At 42.4% G+C, this 22,008-nt stretch overlaps 1 protein-coding gene across 3 annotated transcripts in view; it reads left to right on the top strand.

Annotated features, from left to right (window-relative positions):
• syt1a (synaptotagmin Ia) overlaps positions 1-22,008 on the top strand; it is a 193,841-nt gene that overhangs the window by 101,452 nt on the left and 70,381 nt on the right. For 2 of the 3 annotated variants that reach the window (XM_034225857.1, XM_034225859.1), the window contains exon 1: positions 3,758-4,018. The exons of the other annotated variant lie outside the window; for it this stretch is intronic. The gene's annotated coding sequence lies outside the window, so the exon portion shown is untranslated. Of the gene's footprint in view, positions 1-3,757; positions 4,019-22,008 lie in introns of those variants that run through there. 3 annotated transcript variants of the gene reach the window in all.

Consider the following 22,008-nt stretch of genomic DNA (forward strand, 5'->3'; position numbering starts at 1 on the left):
GACCTCTGTGAGTGAGAAGAGGAGGAGGAGATAAAGGATGATGAGAACAGTAAACAACTGGAGTTATCAGCATAGCCTCTGCTGGGTTTATGTTAAGTTGAAAGTAATTAACAATAATGAAGTCAGCTTATGAAGCCTGGTTGTGCATGTGTGTCGCATGCTTTGTAAAGATACACACCGTACATTGTGTGTGCATTTAATACCTTCCAGCGACCACGCATTTCACTACAGGGTGGATATTCATTTGGGGACACATTAATCGATATTTTCTAATTATTTATCAATAGGTGGCAGGTTATTACAAAAACACTTGTTGAGTTTCTTTTGAAATGAGTCTCCAGAGATCTTCACATCCTGTTTAATGCAAGAAACAACCAAATTATTGAGTTGAAATGTATTTTCCAATAACAAGATCCAATGATGGACCAGCAAAATATTCCATGACATCAAATGCACACCACAATAATGTATTTTTCCTCTGCCCCCTTTGTACCCTCAGATGCCAGCCCAACATCTGTGTGACATCAATGGGGTTGGCAAGTGTTAGTGACCCCAGCAGGTGTTGTGTACTGGATGTCTGTGTGTGCATGTACAGTACGTGCAGCATGCCGGTCATTGAGAGGAACCGGGTGGTGGTGAAAGGAGCACCTGTGTGTATTGAAAAGAGTTCTCTGAATAGCTCCATATTTGAACAGCCACTTAACCACCGATAAAGCTGTAAGTGATTCATGGCAGCATCCTGCCTGCAGGAGAGGGAGAGAGCAAGAGATTCAACGAGAGCGTCGGCTGTAAATAGGGCTACTCTCCTACATTTGGTAGTGCATTTCTCTGTCTGGTGGCCCAAATCTATACATGAAATGAAGGGGGGGGAACAAATCATGATTTTTACAACCCGATACCACAAAAGGTAGTAACATATATGCAAAGACTGATACGAAGTTAGACAAGGGATAGTCATTTTGTAAATCACAGCCAAGTGTGCAGAGTGATTGGTGAAAGTGTGTTCAGTATTTTCGTGGTACATATTGGTTTCACACACGCGCACACACACACACACACACACACACACACACACACACACACACACACACACACACACACACACACACACACACACACACACACACACGCAGATCAAATGACATTAAGGAATTTGATACCTGAGCATTTGAGTTACACTTTGTCAAATACTTGAAACGCCTGTTCCTTTGCATACATACAGTATACTGTGTTGAACGCATATAAAGATACACTCACAACTCTTTGGTATTGAGAAATGAAAATGACAAAGGACGTAATTGATTCGCATTGTTGTCCACATGTTATACCATTTAGATTTAATAATATGTGTTTATTTAATGCAAAGACAAGAGTTTGTGTAGTTGCAGAGATGAGTTACAATTGCTACTTCCTGTTGTATAACCCCTCTCTTAGTGGTTGAATAAGTACAGTTATTTGCAGTGTGCAAAGGTGACCATTGAAATGCTCCTGACATTTGGGAAATTGTCCTTTTTGTTCCCTCCCTTTACTTCACCGCCTTTTTCCTCTAAATGCCAGCCCACTCTATTCATTCCTCTTTTCCGCCCGTTGATCCCTCTCCCCCCTATTTCCTTTATGTTCCATCCGGCTTCCCCACTGACAGGCTCCACGTATCTAAGATTTGCTTTTGTTACATTCTCTGTTCATATGCCATGTCCATTTCTATTGAAAGGGCATGACAGTTTTTTCACACGGCTTAAAAACTGTTGACTTCTCCTGGATTAAAACATTAAGTGCTCATGCAGCATTATAAAACATATTTCTCGTCATTGTGACAGTGTAATAGTTTTTTATTTTTATCAATGGTTAATAAAGTCGATCATCATTTTCATGTGTCATGTGTCAATCAAACAGCACCGTCATTTTCTGACACCTCTTTGTATTGATGACATTTGAGTTTTCTTTCTAAATAATTCAGGCACAAATTCTAGCAAAACAAAACTCTTTTTATTAAACTAAACGGCAAATCCCAAGATATACAAAAAGACTGAGAATGAAATGGATTCTAGTACAGTGTGCGCCATCACTCTCAAGGTTTCTGTTTTATTACCGAATGATTCCCTCTAGCAGCAAAGAGACATTTTACAATCATATTCTCTTGGTTATTTATTAATGCTGTGTTAACATACACAGATAAGTGCTGGACCTTTACAGCTCAGTGACGTCCGCTGAGTGCTATCATCTGCAACCCGAGAAACAGTTCAGTCATTAGCGATTTCCAGCCGCCTTCATTTCTTCTGTTTAGAAAGCCATTACTCTGAAAACAACAACTTCCTAAGCTGTTCACTCTTTCTCAGAGACAGTGTTTGGCCAATGCTATAATGCATCTTCCTGCCAGTTTACGTTTGCAAGGGAGATAAGCTGAGAGGTGTTGGAGGTGTTCCATTTTCAGCCCCAAAGCTGTGATAGTGGATAGCCTCTGCAGTGGGGTAGTGTGTATTTGGCAAACTTTGTTTAAATAGAAAACAAGTATTCTCCACAGCAAACTGGCCTGCTCTTCACAGCAAGGTCACCCTTATTTCTCTCCTCATTAGGGTCGAACAGTAAGACTCCTTGGCCACAAATCCGCACTGGCCACATCACCTAACCCAGCAATTGATCCCCCTGTGGTCACACAGACAAACACACAGCACACACACAGCACCAGTGAAGAAAGGCTTTTGTACAGAGGAGCTGACTGAGCAGAGAGCAGGCAGGGTGTTAGTTGCTAATCATTAACACAGACTGCCTGTTTGCTTTGCCTCTGCCCAGCTAAATGTTTGTTAGCTTTTACGTGTGTGTGTGTGTGTGTGTGTGTGTGTTGTCAACAGGGCCTCACTGCCCTTTATTTACCCGCTAGCTCTCTCTGTAGACACACATGTGTACATACCATACGTAACATCTGTCCACGCCCGCGGCTGTGTATCCCTCTGAGTTACACTTTCCTGTTCTCTCGCAGCTCACAAATTAGCGTAGAAGACAGATGTATCGTAGAGGAGAAAGTGCCTACTGTTCACTTGCCTCATAATGAATCCGTAGACAAAACAAGCAGACACAAAGAACTTGATTGGACATGCTCTGATCAATTGGATTTGATTAAAATACTTCTGCATGTCATGCCAATAAAGCACCATTAAATAACCTAACCTCCATCAAGTTACTCCACCGGTTGGCCGTTTTTTTCGCTGCCTCTCCACCTTTGCCTCTGCATCTGCTGCCCCCTCTCTGGGACACCTAAGGGGCCACATCTGGACAGGCAGAGAGTCTGAGGGGACGCCATGCAGCTCCTCCTGGCAGCGCATTAGCATACACTTACTCTGGGAATGCCCTTCACTATCTGTCTGAAGAAAGGGACGTGAGCAGCATCAAATACACCAGCGGGACCCGAGGAGAGACAGGAATAGATGGAGTGAGACGGAAGGATGGGGGGAAGATTTAAATGACACTTATTCATCAATCACACCATCTGATGTTATAAGGCTTTCACAATGGACTAAGAGGGAATACTGTCTGAAATGTTCCACTAAACACAAGTAAGTTTGCGAATGCACATCTTATAACAACTTCAATTGATATTTATTTTCATGGAGCGGGAGTTGAAGGAGAATGTCAGGAAATAGTGAGCTGAGAGATAGGGGAGGTGTGCATTTTGTCTGACAGAAGAAGGGCAAGGATGAGATAGAGGAAGAGAGAAATTGGGGGAGGGGGCTGGAGAAGGAGGGCGGGAAGAGAGGAGGCGAGTGTCACAGAGAGAGGGAGAGAAAGAGAGGCAGGGAACAGCGAGCAGCTCGTTGTCGGAGCTGTTAACTGGGTGCTCGAGTGTGTGATCGCGAGTGCTTCTTGAGCCGTTGTGTGTGTGAGAAAATAAAAGGAGGACACTGCTTGTTTTTTAAAAAGCCTTTTTGTTTCTTCTTTAAGTGTCTCATCGAGCTCCCTCGGTGAAAGCAGAACTTGTGTGAACCCCTTCCGGGGATTGTTAAGAAGGACAGCGTGCTGCCAGGTAAGAGACAAACAAACAACAAAAGAGGATAGCACTGTGGTGGTGATGATAACATGGTTACACAGCCACATGAGAGCTCTTGTTGGTGTTGCTGCTTTGAAATGTCATGGTTGAAATGGAGCTGCTTTTGTGTGTGTGCACATGTGTGTGAGCATACACGGCTCGCAGGAAGCTGTACTGTAATTGTGACAGGAAGAGTCATTATGGAGCAGGAGGAGGAGGTGTAGTGTGTTTTTGACTGCAGCTCATCCAGCATGGCAGATGTCAGAGCATATCAGATTTACAATGACAGGGATTAGTGGAGAGGAAGAAAATCACATTTCAGAGATCAGACCAAATTTGGAGAGAGAGTGAAAAGACACACATTTGCAACAGTTCCTTTCCTTCATATAGTGATGGTTAAACATCTTCATAGAGATGACTAAGATCGTGTTTTGTACAGTAGTGGAAAACTGGTAGCAATTTTGGTTTGTGGGAAATCCAATTTGTGCGTGTCCACCTTTGTGAACGGGTGGTTGTGGCTCCACAGCTGATGGGATCCGTGGCATTAGCTCCAGATTATCAGCTTCTCCTCGGGCTCAGCATGGCAACAGTAAAGTGTGTGAAAAGAGAAAAAAAACATTCCGTATTCAGCAGTTGTATCTATAGCACGGCTTCCTACCCATGGGCTTGCTTTCTTTGTCATTTCATAAGAAGTTAGACTGTAATGGAATCACTGCGCTGTTTGTCATGTCCTCTTTGTCATTTGTTATCTCTCCCTCTCTCTGGAGTGTAATTATCTCAGATTCAGCCGAAATGAACTAGTCCATCTCTTTCTCTCCATTCATGCACGCTGACGTGCAGTAGTGAAGACAGTCTACAGGTCCAGAGGCTGAACAAAAGCTTCTCTGTCCCGAATAACATTTGCCCTTTTCTTTTTTCTTCTTCTCTCATTTGGGAACATGAAAGAGGTGGTGGATTGGAGGGCTTCAAATAGCCCCTGTCTATTTGATTCCGTTGTCTCGAGCTGGAACCAGCTATGAAAGCCAACAGGCGGCTCAATCTTTTCAAACGCAAAACTAATTCAGTTGGATTTCAGTCCCATTTTGACTTCATTTTTCCACCACCTTCCCAGTCCTTGATTCTCCTAAAAGGTTCATTGAATCCTATTCACATCCACCGCACAATGTTCCAAGGCTCCATTGCAAGTGTATTTCTACATCCCATAGTGGACCTGAACAATATACACCTTTCATATTGTTACCATTAGATTGAGAGTGTAAAATAAGTCATTTACGTAAGCATAATCCATTCATTTGTCTTTAAGGACAAATCCTTTTATTGTTACACAGTTTGCTCACTGGCCTTGTCATGTGATTCAACAACTGCTCTGTGTTGTGTTTGTGTGTGTGTGTGTGTGTGTGTGTGTGTGTGTGTGTGTGTGTGTGTGTGTGTGTGTGTGTGTGTCCAGCTGTGAGATTTCCCATTGCATCAATAGTTAATAAGTGTCTCCATTCACACGGCCCATTGACACAATGTTTTGTTCGTCGAACGGGTGGAAAGCCTTGAGTGACACATGCTCTACGGTACTGTACCATCACCAAGTTAAAACGCTGTAATCTAGGAAATACGTTGACCTTCACACAACCTTGCAGTGTTACAGTGGCTGTTTGGTTAGGTATTAGGGAGTGGTGACATTTGAGAGTAATTGAGAGAGACAACTCTCATATGTCTTATAGAAGAGAAAGGGAAGGATTGAAGTGTATTGGAAGAGCGGAAAATTATACTTTTGACTTTATATCTGTTATATCTTTTGTCATTTATTTTCTAAATGCATATGCTTTTCTTCCATGTAAGTGACCGGATCACTCCATCCACACACGTTACAGTTTCCCTGCCCAGAGCGGCAGGAAGCTCCTTCCGGTCCGTTAGATGCAGTCCGCGTTCTCCGTGACTCATTGTCTCATTCACTCTGATTGGCTGTCTTTCTCACTCGGGGGGGAAAGACAGGACGCAGAGTGCTTGGCCTCTCGTGAGCAGGGTTCAGCTGTTCTTTTTCACACTACATCCCTCTAAATGCTCATTCACAATGTGTAGCTTTGAATGCCAAAACACAGGCATAAATCCAGGGTGAAAAGGGTTGGGGGAATTCTTTTGATCTCTCTCTTTTGTGTCCGTATGCAACTGCCTGTGACATTCACACAGTTAATCAAAACACTGAGATCCTTCTCCTTAAAACGGGCCATTTTCCATCCAGCCCCAACCACAGTCGTGTCTTATATCCATCTGTATGCAGGCCTCCTTACAGCACTCCCCTTCTTTGTTGATGACGCTTTCACATGTGACAGCTTTGGAGGAACAGGTCGTGGAGCTCCTGCCTGCTGAGACATGTTTGCCTCTGACAGACGGACCCGGCAGAGACCAGGTCCAATCTGCTCCGCCCAGTAACCCTGCCAAGAAAAAAAATCATATTTCCCCCCCAGTGGGCAAAGCCTCTGTGCTCAGGCCACGCAGCGCTGTTTCAGAACCATGGACAGCGCTCCCGCTCAGAGGGGAGAGGTGGACACAAGCAGAGGAAGGAGCAGTTCAGCACCACCTCTTGTGGACAGCACCAATGGAGCGGTGCAGGAATGAGTCTTGGACCTTGAAATAAGTCAGCCATTTAGCACTTCCAGGTTTTTTCATCCCGAAATCAATGGTTTTTCACATGTGGTTAGTCTCTTGAAAACAAATAAAGGTCTGTGGTATGTAACGAAGGCTGAAGAGATTCTCATGTTTTGTTATATATCATGAAATATGTCAGTAAATATCCGAATGAAAACCTTGTGAATGTCTAAAGCCTCAATGTGGCTCAGGTCAGTTGCTAACAAGTGGCTTGATAAAACACATCATCAAATACAAATCCAGCTCAAGGCAGATACAGTACATGACGACTGATAGATCCATCCTTGTGTGGACAGATATTCATATGGCGATTAGATAATATATCAAGAGGTTTTACATTTTGGTTTCAGAAGGCATTGTTGCTGATAGGAGCAGGCAAAGCAGTGTTTGAATATGTATCAGTTTGAATCTATTTGTGTTTACGAACCAACACTGACTGTCAGTCGAGTTTGCGAGCAACAGTGTTCCACCAGGTAGCGAGAATATCAAAGCTTACTGACAGGATGTGTGCTTGCCTTCCACAGTGCATGCAGTTCACTGGAGCGTAACGCCTCTGTTTGCTCGCAGTCAGGGATACTCATAATGCACTTTTATATACAGTACCCATTTATATCTGCGCTTTAAATACTCTGTAGACATGGCACGAAAAACTACAAAACTATTATTAAAATGTGTATTGAAGGCAGTCAGCTGACAGGTATACGTTTTATTTATTCCTACTATAAAAAGGACTTTCTAATGGAAACTCTGTTTTGGAGAAAACCTCTCTTGGGCTGTCCCGACTCCAGATTCAGCAACTGTTCTCCATTCTAAAATGTCTCTGCTTTTCCCTGCTCAGCAGCAGTGCTTTCTACCCAAGACGAACCCATTCCCATAGCAACATGCTTCATTTCACACTATAAATCAATGGGAATCAGTTATGGCTTTGCAGAACCATTTTATTGATTTGAATGCATGGTTTTCGTATGTACATACGTGCAAAGCATGCTAAGATCATAGTCCATGATAAGACATATTGTACACTCATCGATACAATAACGTTGTTTTAGTTATCTGGGGCTGTTTGTCCTGCAGCTGGTTGCAAGTCACCCGGTTTCATAAATTAATTGGATGTATCTTTCATCTTGTGTGTAATAACGGTTAACACAGTAAGAGAGTGTGAAATCTGACGTGTTATTTCTGTACAGGCTGTTGGATGAAAGCGCACTGTACACTGCTCTCTCATCAGCGGTGATGGCGCTCACAGGAAGTCTTGATTGTAGCCACGTCACTGCATTAACACACTTAGAGGAGCTGGAAAGATACATGGCTGCTTCTGTTCATGCATGTTCCCCTAGCACACACACACACACACACACACACACACACACACACACACACACACACACACACACACACACACCCACACACACACACACACACACACACACACACACACACACACACACACACACACACACACACACATGCAAAAAAAGACTCAGCATGACATTGATTTTGTGCCTCGCTGCATGTCCCCCAAGTACAGAGGATCTCCGGCCCCCTCCCACAGAACAATAAGAGCTGCACAAGTCTCACCCTGAGGCTTCTGTTATCACCACCTGTCACTCCTCTCTCTCTTCTGCACCCCCATACACATGCCCCCTAATTGAGACGGCTAATAACCAAGCGGGGTCAATTGTATATGTATGCATTAGCATAATTGAATAGGCATGAGTTAAGTGTTTTCCACTGGTGTGTTAATAACATGGTCTGAGAAAGCACATGCATGTGTTCGCCTGTTTGTTAGGCTTGCGATGTCATGACTTGGGAGGCATCCATCCGTTCAGTCTCCTCCTCTCTGCCCTGCCTCCATTTCTTCCCTTAACTGTCAGCACCAGAAATCTAAGGTGTGGTTATTATGTCCTTGGCTGTGTGTTGGCCAGAGCTAATAAACGGGGTTCTGTACCAGTTTGAGAACAGGCATATGTGGCCGCTTCGACAGCTTTCAGACTGCTGGACAGTGAACATTTCTCTGACCACACAGGGAATGCTCCCCTCTGAGCTGCCCACAGAGGTTTCTTCTGCATCTGCTAGTTCCTCTTCAAGTCCTCCCTCCATCATTAAACCCTGCTCCCTGCAGAGGAGCCCTTATGGCAGGAGGTGGGGCACATGAAGAGTTGAGTGCCTAAAGGGAAGAGAGGGATCAATGTAGCAGGGTGGCGAGGATATCATTTCCATCTCGGTACGCCGCGGCTGTCGTCCTTGTCACTGCGATGTGTAAATCAGGGTGCTGTCTGCTGTCTGTCCTGAGCGGAGAGAGGAGCAGCTTTCTGCCTCTCCTCCTCTAACGGCACAGAAGAGACCTCTGTGTACAGAGAGCTGACAGCGCCTTGAAAGTGCAAATTCTTTACAGCACTCAGTGCACATGTTACTGGCAGGTTAAAGGAAACTTGAAAATAGCACACATCAAACATATTTAACTGTTGCATTGCAACAACCTACAGTTTTGTCAGTAGTTGAAGCATTAAGCAAAGCCTTGTTTTAGACAGAATGTGAGATAAAGGTAATAGAAAGGTGTGGGAAAAGGACAAGAACTTTCATTAGTTTCATGGTCATAACATATTGAACTGAATCCTGTCTTCTATTATACATTGTCCAATGTCTTCCTTTGCTTCACCTGGAAGGACGTTTTTCAAGATCCAAAGTCATTGATGCAAAAGTTTCAGCCTTTAAACCCATCAAAGTTTAAATGAATGGAGAGACATTTCTACGATATCATTCCCTGGGTCAGACGGATGATGAGCAGAAAAGATCCCTACTTTTGATAAAATCACATCAAAGTGCAAATTGAGATTATTTAAAGACAAGAAAAGTTTGTACGGATTAATTCATTATGTGGTCAATCCTAAAAGAAAGAGTGCATGGGAATATAAACCCATTAACCAGCCCACAGGATGCTAGCACTGTGGAGACTTTTGTGGACACACAAAACAAACTGTTCCTCTGAACAGCATGTGTCTTAACTGACCTTCATGTTTGGTGAACAAAAACCAATTTCCACTTGTTGCCCTCCTCTTTTGTTGGTTACTGTTGCTCAGAATCTTAGATGTTCCCTGTAACATCAAGGACAAACCAAAGTCTTTGTCTTGCACTCACGCTGCAGGTGTTTCTAAAGAATGTGATTTCCAGCGGTTCCCTTTTTCTATGTCCCAGGGCTGGTGGTGTCACTATCTCTCTGTAACCTTCCAGTCAATCCTGGTTTGCTGCAATTAAAGGATCCATCATGTTAAAAGGCTTTCACAGGAAGAGGCCAGGGGGTTATCTTCAAATCAGGCATTTTCTCCAAACTCTGTCCTTTGGTGCATCGACAGGCCCTGAAGGAGAGCAGGCTCGCTAAATGGAGGGGTAATCACTGCTCTTAGACGTCCACTCAGGAGTGTATTATCAGCTAGCCCAGTGGTTCTCAAACTTTTTTCAATAATGTACCCCCTTTGAAAAAAAAATTGAGCCAAGTACCCCCTGATCAGCGCAACAACAATTTGTTATGGAAAAAATGCATATATAAAGAGGTCCAGCACAGCGCTGCACCATCAGTGTCTGATTTATTAAAACAACAACCTTGTAACTGAGAAACACTTAAATGCTACATTTCAAATGTTTACAATCCATCACTAAATTCATGGCAAACCAATTTTAACATCATGCAATAACACAGAGACGACATTAGTTGCATTGAACTGATCTTTTTAATAAGTTGTACAATGTAGTGAAACATGGGCTTGTGCTTCTCTGAGGATCTTTGTCATTCTGACAGGGAGGCAAACTGCAGTTATTACACTTCGCGTTTTGAAATATGTGTAACTCTGTTAATATAAAACCCACACTGCTCAAACTTCCTTACTTTTCCTAAAATTGGTATATTTATTTATTTATTTAGGGGCGTGGGGAATGACGAGAAAAAAATATATGAGCATTTTATGAGCATGGGATTTTGACCCCTCATATAAACATATGCATAATGCTGCGCTACTTTGCGTCCACACGCCGTTGCCAAGCAACGCTTATTGTTTAGGTCCTTTGATAAGCAGGCAGTCATATAATTAACTAGAACTAGCTAGATCTGATAGATTTGAACATAGACGCGAGTGAAGTATAACCGGAGGCGAGAGAGAGATCAGAGATCAGATCAGCTGCTGCTGACGGAGAACACGCAGCTCTGCATGATCACAGCTCCGCCGCTGTGACGGACCGGTGAGCCGAGCAAAATACACTAAGAGTTAGACCTAACACACTTAGCTAGTTTATCTACTCTGGAACTAGCTAAACTAGTTATACATATATTTATTCTTTACTGTCGGGTCACTTATTACAGGTTCAGTGAGCTGCACGAGACTGACGGGCTGTCAGGAGAGGGAGAGGAAAAGAGAGCACCCCGTTTATTGTTCCCATTTTATTATCCAGAATTACTGTAAACTTTTGAAGAAAGTAGTTAATCTACTATTAGTAGTTTGTGTAAATGCATTAATTATGTTTTTTTTTTTCATTAACATAAAATAAATCTCACGTACCCCCTGCAGTACTCCGACGTACCCCTAGGGGTCCGCGTACCCCCATTTGAGAACCACTGAGCTAGCCCAGGGAGAAGGCCCACTATGGCCAAAACACACTTACATGGCTTGCACAGAAATAATGAAACACCCACTCAAATGAGCTTTGCACTCATGTGCCAAGCTGGGATTCATGTCGTCATGACTGCAAGTCTGAGGAAGAAAGAAGCAGCGGATACATTTGACAGCTTTTCAAGTGTCTTCCTGTTCGTGGGTCATGCACAGTGCTCACCTTTTACCCTGCAGAAGTTTGGTGAGGACTTGCACAGAAGCAAGGTTTGAAAGCCTGATGAAATGCAATCAGTGCCTTTCCGCCCCCCCCCCTTGCCCATAACACATGCACTTAGTGATGAAAGCCAGGTTGATGTGGCAGAGAAATAAAAGTGAAATGTTAAAGCAGTTCTATTCCACTTTCTCCATTCCTTTATCTCTCCGCCCGATTTCACATCACCTGCTCTCAGATCAGAGGAGAAAGGTGGAGGTGTGTGTTTGTCCGGAGATATAGCGATTTGTGAGATGACTGTGATTAACGGCACTGAGCTGATGCGTTATTCATCCGTCATCACCTTCACCCTCCGCCAGAAGTCGCGACTGAGTTTTCTTTGGGGGTGTAGCGAGTTGTTCCTGTACATTTGAAGCCAAAATCTGCTCTTCCAACAAACATATCGTGTTAATCATCGTCTATCATCTCTCACACGGTTCATTGTATGTTAAAGAAAGTAAAGATCCCAGGAAGCCAAAACACTGATGCTGTTTAACCGTCGTCAACAACCTGTGGAAGGAAAATGATACTACTAAACTTTTATAAAGTGTAAATCAACTCTTTCTCTCCCCTGTGTCTTTCCACCACAGCCAGCCCGCTATCCACCCCTTTCTGTGCCATTACTGTCAGTATAAGTAACCTCTCTGGCTCTTGATATCATAGACCCGCAGGAGGAACAAATTACCCAGGATGCACTGATAAAAAAGAGAGAGAGGGAGCGCAGTTCACATGGATTATCGTGGCTTGAGTTTGACTTCCACTGAATATTCTCCTCTAATTGATATTCTCCACCAACAGAGCCTTGGGGAGTGAAGTGAGGAAGTGCAGGGGCCAAGAGAAACTGTGTTACTACTTTTAGAGGGCAGATCTCACAAACAAATTGGTATTATGATGCATTTAAAAGCAGCAGAACATTTAGAAGCAGAAATATTTGTTGTTCTTACAATGGGCTGACTGTTGGTGTGTGCATATGTAATTAGTCGCTTTCTTTCTATACAGTATTTTGATATCCATATTCGTTTTCACATCTCTTTATATCTTGTTTGCTGATTTAGGATTTGATTGAGTGAGTGATTAAACATTTGAATTGAAAAAGCAACCCTAAACTGTTTTGCAAGCATTGGCTGGTTCCTGCTTTAAAACATGTGGTCACCTTGGGCTATGCGTAGTAATGGGCTTTTGATTGAAAGAATGATTACTGGTTTCTTTTCTCAAATTGAACATGGACACCATCGTTTATTTTAATCCCACACACACCTTCTTGCTGCCTGAAATGCTCGCTAGAGAACCAGAAATATATAATAAATGGCTGAAAGACAATTTCTATTTTCTCCTGTTCAAAACTTCTGAGTCTTTAATGAAACAATGATGTTTGCGATCTGATCATAATGCCCGAAGGAAATAATGAAGTTCACATACTGTACAGTGTCTTAGTCAAAACGTTTAAAAAAAATGGACTTGTGATTTGTTGGAAAGAATAAAACACAATTGTCATTCAAAGAGCTTATTTGGGTCGTGAAGAGTTAGCTGGATAATTCATTGTCTTTCATCATTATAGCACAAATTGTTATTATGTCTAAAAGGAGCCACTCCAGTATTTGTAAATTGCTACAAGGTGCCGCATGCTGATTTACATGTAATGACATTTTTCAAATTAGTTTTGCAAACAATCACTGAAAATGTGCATGTATCATAAGTGACAAATATGAATACAACACAGACACTGGCAAGGAAAGGGAAACAAGGTGCAGGAGGTCAGTGTTTAACAACGGCTCTGTAATTGGAAACAAAATGTGATGTCAGTCACGTTATTCTTCCCATCTGAAGAAAGGAGAGTGGATTGTGTGGGAGCTGAGGCTTAATAGCTGTGAGTGAAAGCACCCGTCAGTATTAAGTCAGACTAGATTCTCACAGGTTAGAAGGTTCACAAATACAATACCAGTCAAATATAAATGCACAAATAATATTGAATTATGCCCCAGCTCTTTAGCTTCCATATCCTTTACTCATAAGGGCTCCTTGATGAGGCTTTAAATCCCTCATTTTGGTTAAGAAAAAATCCTTTTGTTCTCGCAGGCATGCGTTATCTTAGCCATGCTGTTTCTGCAGCTGTCTATATTTACTTAATTTAGCCAAATTCTGTTTGTGTTTACAGTATTAAGAAATGTGGCATGATACGAGTGAAAAGAGCATGCGAATGCACCAGTTTGATCAGTGACAGCTTCTCAGCTCCTCTCCAGTGCACGGCTCTTACCCCTCCTGCATTTCTCCCTTTGGTCCATCAATCATCCCAGCCAGCATCACGGTCTAGTAAGCTTGAATGGCACTAAGGAGGGAATCTAACCTTAGAGCGCAGAGTGTGGTGCCAGCCAGTTCATGCAGAAATACATCCACATTTCACTTTTCTCTTATTCTTTTTGGACCACTTTATACAGTAAATTGGCTTAAATGTAGACGGACAAATGCAACTAAAGTAGAAGTGAAACATTTATAAATATATAGATGTAGGTTTACAGGGACTTTCAAACGTCCCTCATTAACCCCTGTACTGATTTAATTGATTACATTCTGTTTCCTTTGATGTGTGGCTTTAAAAAGAACACTTGAAGCGGCAGCAAACTGAGATCTATCTTCCTTCTTGAGGACGGTCATCGTGCTGGTCAAGGACCTTCCTAGTCAGGTCCAGAGGTTGCGCTAGACTTTTTCACTGCCCGTCATTTTGACGGACAGGATCGTAAAACTTCTGTCAAAATCCAGAATTACCCGTCGGCCTCTGACGAGGGGGGGAGGAGCATGCTCGTGAACTGTCGGGGGGGGGGGGGGGGGGCCGTTCACATGCGCCGTGTTATGCATGGCTGCTGCACCTCGCGGGAGCGTGCACAGCGTAAAGCCAAAACTCACAGACATTTCAATGATTTGTGCGGCACAGTTACAGTAGGTTTGGAAACGGTATGATTTCCTTTTTGGAGGGCATGCATAACACGGCAAACACCGGAGCCTCGCTGCGGGGAAACTTTGGCGCTGTTCCGAGTTTGTTCTAATCAGTCAAAATGACGGACTGCTTTCAGATTTGTCGGAAAATATTCGGTTAACGCGACCTCTGGTCAGGTCATTTAGCTCTTAAAAACTCAGACTCTTCTGAGCTTTTAATGCTCACCGGGCACCACTCTAATTGATTACCACATTGATTTCATTCATCCAGGCCTATCTGTTTGTCCCTGAGCATCCAGGAGACATCCTATCATGTCTGTGTGCGCATTATTATAACTCTCGCACAGAAACTGAGCTGCATCCTCTTCTGTGACAGCGCTCCGAGTCTTTTGTTGTACGCACGTGTACATTTAGCGTTGTTTGTGGCCTCGAGGCTGCACTGTTCAAGCTGATGGGGGGGGTCGAGGGTTCAGGGTCGACCCTCGGTTGCATTTCCGCGTAAATGAGCGACCTGGACACTGTACCTCTAATGATTAAATGCATCATGTTGCTTTCATCCCGTCAGTGTGCTTTACCAATTTCTGCCTCTGCACGCCGCTCTTGGATGACAGGATGGATGTTTGGATGTTTGGGTCACTAACTGATGACTTTTTAACCCAGGAGGTAATTACAAATTAATTTCTGACTACACATTGTGGGAATCTAGATTAGATTGTTTTATGCCTCAGTATCAGCTGTAGTTTTGTGTTTTCAGATCAATTCTTTGGAATGCAATCTAATACTTTCATATTTGGCGCTCACTTTGGCTCAAAGAGGAATGTGAGTCAACGGACAAGGTCACTTTGACCTTAAGAAACAGGTTTTTGTCATTACATCAAGAATTCATATTGTACCTGCAATGATGATGTGAGAACTGCAACACATCTTCCATCGCAGACTGAAAAGCCAAAAAGTATATAATACCAAAAACTCACTTTTGTACGTAGCACAATGTGTTCCCGATTTGAAGCCAGTGCAGGAGCACTCACAATGGTTTGGCTTTTTGAAATCTAATGCACTTGCAGGATTCTTGCTTTTTGAGTTTGTATCTTCAGGGTTAAATGACTGATTGTAAGTTGGTTTGGATTTAAGCGTCAGCTGACTGAAATGTACTAGAATGTAACTTGACTGGTTTGCGAAGACGACGTGCAACTTCAAGGAAGCAATTCCAGTCATTCTCGGTTCATTGAAATGTGTGAACAAGGAATGTCTTTAGAGGGTAATAAACAGGAAGGCTATCCACGTTGGTAAGCTGCTATAAATTAGAGCTGCGACAGGCTTTCATTTAGTCAAGTTAGTACCTGTTTGCCAAGGGAATGCAGGAGGACGGAAGGAAAGGAAGAGTAGATACCGATGACAGAAAGGAGACAAAGAGAGAGACGGAGAGGTGTGAAACAAACGATCCACTCAGAAGCTTTCTGCAGCTCGCAGATGGCTGTCCTCTCTCTTCATCTCCTCTCACAGCATTGTTTCCATCTCTCTGGACCACTCTCCAAGAAACATGAGAGAGTCCCCTCAGACTTCCCAGCCCTTCAAACAGTACACACTGGTCGTATTGTGGGCGGCAGAATGTTTCTTTTTCTTCAGTCAGAAGAGATTCTCACAAAACGTTGTCCTGTTTATAAAATGTACATATTGATGAATAAAGATAGGGATACCATACCAGGTCAATTCCACCATGATATTAAATGATCACCCTGCTCTGCAGCTTTCATATGCGTTAGTCATTAGCACTTCTTGAAGAGGCGTTAACTAAATAAATTGCATATTTTTGGTTATTTAAATGCTTTGTTCCGGCCTACATTTGCCATAGTAGCCATGCTGTGTCTGCAGCTGTCTATATTTACTCTAAGTTGGCCAAAATGGGCTTGATTGAAAGCAGATTCGATCTGTTTGGTTGTTGTTAGGAAACATGTGGCATACATTGGTGGAAATGGCGGGACTAAGGTACATGATTCAGTTTGGAGTCTGTCCTGCAGTATGTCCTCACTTCAGCAGCTGTTATAGCCTGTTCTTTCCCAAATGTTCTTTCAGACATTAATAATCATTGTGCAATTATAAAAATAAATGACCGGCAAGCTGTTCTCCCTTCCACGTCTAGGCTGACGGCAAGAGAACAGAATTCAAATGTAATCAACGTTTTCTGATAGGAGTGTTATTTATTATATTTAATATATTCACTGTCTCTGAGACAATTTAAAGCCAAGAACTTTGATTCAACTATTACATTGAACCAAATCACACAGTCCTTTCAAATATTATTAATTTCCTGACACCCTAAGAGTATTGATTATTCCTCTGTGAATCAGCACTGCACCTTTTTATTTGTGAAATACTAGCTCTGTGTTAAGATATCACAACTAGAGTAAGCGACAGGTTGTATGAATGCCAAACTTGCAGGCTAAAAAAACACAAACACAGTCAGACGCTTGAGAATATCTCCCAATACAAAAGATGGAATTTGTCACATCTTTATTTTAAGGGAGCTGAAATTTCACACTAATTCCCAATGTTCTGGGATGTGTAGGGGCTGGCTTAACACCATGCACCATCCTTGGTTTCCATGACGACTGTGATCCCTGTATGATAATCGGATTCCCACTATAGCTGTGAAAACACTCATTCCCGCCTGATCCAAGAAGATTCTAACATGAAGACGAGTGTGTGACGATGAACAGGCGAGTGAAGAAATGCTTTGAGGCTGCAGGTCGGAGAGTCTCTTCATACCTCCAGCAGCACTGTATCAACCTCAGCTGTACGGTGAGGAGAAGGAGCCATCTACTGAACAAGAAGGATGGAGGAGGTGTTAGCAGCGCCGGCTGAACAATCCATTTGTGTGCACTTTGTTATTAGAGGAAGAAGAGCATTAGTGGGAAAAAGGAGAGCACTACATGTAATGTGAAATAAGGAGAAGCACGAGGAGCCATTTGGTTCGTGGGTTTGTGTAGAAAGTATTACGCTTTTTTTACAGATAGCCTATTTTGTTTAGTTTTTTTCTAGTAAAAAGCAACTAGAAGCCCATTGAGATGTAGGGCACTTTTTTTTTACTTTGGAGAGCCACATTTGATTAGTGCAGCAACTATTTCCGTTACCGATTAATCAGCAGATATTTTTTACTTTTTTTGCAAATAACTGATATTTGTTTTGTCTATGAAAGTCAAAATATTTGCCATTACCTCTTCCCAGATCCACACAGACATCCTCAAATGTCTTTCTTTATTCAACCAAAAGTCCAAATACCCCAAAATATTTAGCTAATGACTAAACTATAGATTATCTAAATAAATATCTTTGTTGTCAAACAACTAAACTATTAATCGACAAGTCATTTCAACTCCAGTTGTTGGTATTGACTTTCTTACCATCCTAAACAAAGTGAACTATGCAGTATGAGCAAACTTTTTTAATGTATTTTTTATCCAACCAAACACGTTAATCCTTAATTTTCAAGAGATCTTTGGCTGGAAATAAATACGTTATGACAGTACTGTATATACTGTACAACACAGAAAACTAAAAGAGAGCGAGAATGTGGCCTACAAAAAATCATATTCCCCGTAAAGCTAAATGTTTTCCAGAAGAAACTGGATAACAGACGATTCAGAGATTTTAATTGCATTCTTTTTGTTTCCAGACGCTTTTTTTTACAAACTGAAGCTGAGATAGGAAAGGCTTGACTGCGTCCATTCTTTTCCTGGCCACAGTCTTAGCCTTTCACATTTCTCTCCAGCTCAGCGTATGACACCTATAGATCCTCTCTCCTTTGCACAAGACAAATGACCTTATTACTGCAGAGGACCATTCAAAATAGGATCATGTCAGGCGTGGCAAACCGCCTCTGAGAAAACACACACCACATTTTGATATCCAGACGTTTACTAGAGAGCACCTTATGCTGAGGCTGAGATACTGCTGAGGGCATTTGAATCACCATAATGAAGTTTTTCTGTGTACTGACGGAGATGTGCCTGCAGGGCTCTGGTTTACAGTGTGTGTGTTTGTGTGTACGGGCTTTTCCCCCTGTGTTGTCATAGCACTAAGGGGGCAAGAGAGACAGCCCAGGCACACAATGTTCTCCCTTGTGGGAAATGAGTGTCCACATGCATAATTAAAGGATAGGATAGGATTTTCCTCGGTACATAAAGACCTGAGGCCCTCTATATTATCTACAGATCACTAGAACTGACCTCGTTAAATAATTAATGTTTCCAGCTGTGTGTGAGTGAGAAGGTGTGATGCTGTGCGAGGATCCGAGCATTTCGGTGCCAGGTTTTTATTTTTTATAATTATTCTTAAGCAATTTTAATTACGGTAACTTTGATGCTTCAAATGTCACATCTGTTGGAGTCCTTTTTAAACAGTGGAGCTCATTGATTTGGATCTGAACGGATCCCCTTAGAACTGAAGAGGCTAATGGGCTCAATATGCTATAGCAGCCAATCACAGACCATCAAGCCTGATTCGTAATGGCAGACCTTAATGGCAGGACTGAGGCTAATAGACCAATCATGGAAATGCAATCAACAGGTGGATTTAAAAATAATCAAATAAAAACACATGAGATGGTAAACTAACTTTTTTTAGACAAAAGAAATCACACAATACACTTTTTTATTCATCAACTAACTTTTAAAGTAACTTTTCATGCACAAGTTGCAACATTTTAAATTGTATTTAAAATGTAAAAAATGTGCTTCTATCTTTGTATTTGTCCAGATCCACCTGAATATATATCTAACAAAAAAAGACATTTTGAGACATCACTTCGGACTTTTAGATGCTTTAAATCATATTTCTACAGACATTTCCAGCATTTCAAAAAGAACTCAATTGTCTCAAACTCAAACTGTCAATAACAACTGGGGTGTTTTTTTGTTGTAAAATATAGAAAGTCTGCTGCAAAAAACAACGGGTAAACGTTCCGGGTGTATATGTCCTTCACAGATTTAGCCCAGTCAAAGTTGTTCTCCTCTGAGTGACTCTCCAGATTATTCACGCCGGGTTCGGCCCCTCGGGTCAGCCCGGCCCCTCACTCGATGTTTATGCAGCATGTCAACACCTGACAGAGGACCCAGCAGTGCTGACAGTCCGTTCCCCTTTGCCTGATCAGTGAGGACTTATGGCCCTCAGCTGAAGGTCAGGACAGGGCGTGCGCACACACACACACACACACACACACACACACACACACACACACACACACACCGCACGCACACCCTCATTGACATGATAATCAGGCCAATTTAAGAGCAGATTTATGGAGGAACCAGCAGACATCTGGAGGCAGCTGGAGGATGTTGTGAGTAGTCCAATTAGACAGAAATGTCAGTTTGTTTAAAACGTAGCAGCGGATCATAATATCTGAGGATCAAAGCATTTGCTGAGGATATTCCTGCTTATATTATTCAGATGATCTCATATTTATAAATAAAACTCAACGTGAATGCTCGAATTACTAGTGAATGATCAGAATGTGTCCGATTTGGGAATCTTTAGTGATGGTTTTACATTAGTCTCATTTCAACTAACGGTTATCAATGAATCGTTTGGTCCATAAAGGTCTTTTTCAAAGTCCACAAGCCAAAGATATTCTGTTAATAAGGTATTCAATAGAGAAAAGCAGGACTTATCATCTTGTATTCAACAACCCTCTCAAAGCAACAGCAGCCTGTGTATGGAAACGTGACATCACTGAATCTAGAAGGAAACAATGAGCCAGACTCATTGACATGCATTTCCCCCCCGGCTGGTGTCACAGCCAAGTGCCACCAGATAAGCTCAGATTCTCCTATATGCTTTCACTGCTCATGTGAGAGCTATACAGAATTGTTCCCTGTATCTCGGCTAAGCTCTTTAACAGAGACAAAGCGGTTGTCATTTCTCCTAACACCATCTAATTCCCTTAAATGTCACGGGAACACATTCGGCAAGTGCTGAATGGAAGCAACAGTGTCGAGCTGCTGTTTCCCTATTTGGTGTGTTTTGACCCCTTGGCTTCTGTATATTCTTCCTCACATGATAACATCACAACGGTTGTATTCAGTAGCACACGTTCATCCATTTCCTTTAGTTTTCTAGTTCTCCATGAGGCAAAAGTAAAACGTTGTATTATTACTATAGCAGTGAGTCACGGATCAGAACTGCCTTAATACTACAGCTGTCTCGCAAACCTCTTGTAATCAATCAGCACATCGTTCCTGACATCCTGAGTAGACGCTTTCTCCCCCTCTTGCTTCTCGCGCGCAGTAGTGCCTTCGTACAGGAAAGTCATTTCTTAGCGATATTTCCCTGCCCTCCCTCGTGAGATAACTAACAGCTTGGTCAGTCAAGGGTTATCAGCTGCAGATGGCTGGAGACAATAAACATGATCAAACATGGGGGTGGGTATTTTGAGGCAGCAAGTCTTACGCCAAGTCATAGTATAACGCTATGATGCCCTTTTTGCAAGTTGTCCTTATTTTCTTTCCCACTCACATCTTTAGGTTTTCATCAGTTTGACGGAAAGGTTTAGGGCTAGACATAATGACTCATAAGAAGCCATATATGATTGAATAGCTCATGAATAACAGCGCAGGCACAGCTTCTATGCCAACTATAAACAAGCTGCCCCTCAGCATTAATGGCTCCTATAAATCACCTATGTATCTGACTAATGCTGAGCTTCAGCCTCTCTCTCTCCCTACAGTGAGCCACCTTAAAGCTTTCCTGTCCGGTAATGTTGATTTATTCTGTTTACCTGCGTGCACTCATTACAGAGAATGGCCGCTTTCATTTCAGCAGACAACGCCTTGGAGTTGAGAGGCTGACCTCGATCTGTCTCTTTCTTCTCACGGTTTTCAGTGAGCTAGTGCAGGGAAACAACAATTATATTTCACACAGTTGATTACTCAGCAGCATATATAATATCGCTTGTCGCTTTTTATAGATCCCTGGAAATGAATCGCAGTAAATATCATCTCCATTTGCGTGATGATTGTGAAGGAGAGGGTCCCACTTCAACTACAATGCTGCCTGATTGTCTGCTCCTCAGCATCAGCACATATAGCTCGTGCAGGGCTTACATCATTTAAATCTCCAAGAGAGCATTTATTCTTATATTCTCGTCCAGCTGTTAATCCTCGTCTTTCTCCTGATCCCCTCGCTTAACACAGATGGCAAATCTGGGAAACAACTATGCCACTTATGTGCCCTTTTGTGTGGTTAGGTAAAGTTGTTTTGACGTCCCTGATTAGGCATGATGGCGGATTCTCTGTTGTACTTCAATGAGTGTAATGAAAGTGAAGAACAAGCTGGCTGAACGGGGCTTTCATACAGCAGCTGGAAGGCTTAATGTGCAGTAATAAAATAATTATTTGCTCGACATAAGAGGCGATCCATCTTTATAATCACGGCCAGTCAGAGCTGAATGCACTATCAGCGGCAATTTCATACATTCCATTTGAGCTAATCATACTCGCTCCATTCCTATTTTCTACTTAAGTCATAGAGACCAAACTGATTAAGGAGATATTGTTCAACAAGGTACA

The sequence above is a fragment of the Gymnodraco acuticeps genome, unplaced genomic scaffold (genome assembly GCF_902827175.1).
Source record: "Gymnodraco acuticeps unplaced genomic scaffold, fGymAcu1.1, whole genome shotgun sequence".
Classification (NCBI taxonomy): Eukaryota; Metazoa; Chordata; class Actinopteri; order Perciformes; family Bathydraconidae; genus Gymnodraco; species Gymnodraco acuticeps.